Source organism: Galeopterus variegatus, unplaced genomic scaffold, assembly GCF_000696425.1.
Source record: "Galeopterus variegatus unplaced genomic scaffold, G_variegatus-3.0.2 Scaffold5214, whole genome shotgun sequence".
Lineage (NCBI taxonomy): Eukaryota > Metazoa > Chordata > Mammalia > Dermoptera > Cynocephalidae > Galeopterus > Galeopterus variegatus.
Window position 1 is genome coordinate 104,144 of NW_007731325.1, and position 1,341 is coordinate 105,484.

The 1,341-nt window shown below is 52.0% G+C and overlaps 1 protein-coding gene across 1 annotated transcript in view; it reads right to left on the reverse strand.

The window, feature by feature from the left end:
• GRK5 (G protein-coupled receptor kinase 5) overlaps positions 1 to 1,341 on the reverse strand; it is a 127,303-nt gene that overhangs the window by 81,614 nt on the left and 44,348 nt on the right. The window lies entirely within an intron of this gene.

The following is a 1,341-nucleotide window of genomic DNA, read 5'->3' on the forward strand; positions in this document are numbered from 1 at the left end:
TGGGGGGGGTGGCGGCTCCTAAGGCCATTTAGGAAACAGATGTGAGGAGCTGGATTACGCAGAGGCCGCGAACCCTCCTCTCTGCCGTATTCCAGGTCTGAAATAATAAACACAAAAGTGATTTGAAAACAGCTTTCTCTTAAAAATTCTTGCCAAAGCTGGAAAAAGCCATCAGGCGTTTGCTCAGAGGAAAAAGCTCTCTGACGTTGGTAAGGCAAGATAGCATCATGGATAAGGGCAATTCTTCATAGTCTGCCTCTTGGAAGGGGCAGGAGAGGAAAAGGGAAACATTTGGTATTTGGTTTGCAACAGCTGAATGGGTTCCTATTACTTCAAGAAAGATGTTTTTATGTGAATAAAAATGACATATGGTGCATTACACAAACACCCAAACCAAGCCCTCTCTTCCTGCACCTTCTGTCTCCCTCATTCTGATCTCTGGTTTTACTGAATGTCTTGTGCTTGTCACGTCTCTGTAGGATCAAAAATGTTAAGCCTAAGTTTTACAAAGGTTGGTGGCATCTGGACAAGCCACGTGTAAAAACCCCCGAGTTGTATGGTGTTTTGGGCCTGGGCTGCCAGGCCGGGGGCAGGGGGTGAGCAGAGGGGAGGTTTTTGTCTGTGGATTTGTGAAGGAGAGGTGGGCTGAAGGGTGCTTGTAGGGCCCAGGGCAGCAGCCCCTACCAGCCTGCCTCTCTGATGAGGATCCAGGTCTCTGGCTTGAACCCATCAGACGCAGTCAGGGAGGTACCTGGGAATCTGGAAGAAGGGCTGAGATGGACAGGACACGGAGCATATGCTGTCACCATGGGGCCCTCTCAGCAATAATGGGGCTCCCGGAGTCAGGCACAGTGACCTCTCCCTTATCCTCAAGACCAAGAAAAGCAAAGAATTGAGCTATGACCTTGCAGTGGAATGGGACAAAAAACTGAGTGGGTAAATGGAGAGGTGGGATGATGTAGGGTAGACTGAGGGCACAGCCGGGGCCATGGCAGGTAGGTCCAGATACTGTGCGGGCAATAGCTGGAATGGGCCTGACATATTGGAAAGAGCTGGGGACAGAGTTGGGACTCAGGCTCCAGACCTGGCTCTTACTTGCTATCTCTCAATGAAAGGTCCAAACCATTGAGCTCTAAGCCCTGTCCCTCTGCCCAAAAGCCCAGCAGTCTGCGACTGTGAAGCTCCTCTTCTGCACTAGCCTGAAGAGAACAGGACACCCAAGAGGCATCAGCAGAAAAGGAACTTGGAGGGCCGGCCTGGTGGCGCACTGCTACAGTGCGCCGCTTGGGAGCACAGCGGCGCTCCCGCCGAGGGTTCGGATCCCACATACAGATCGACCGC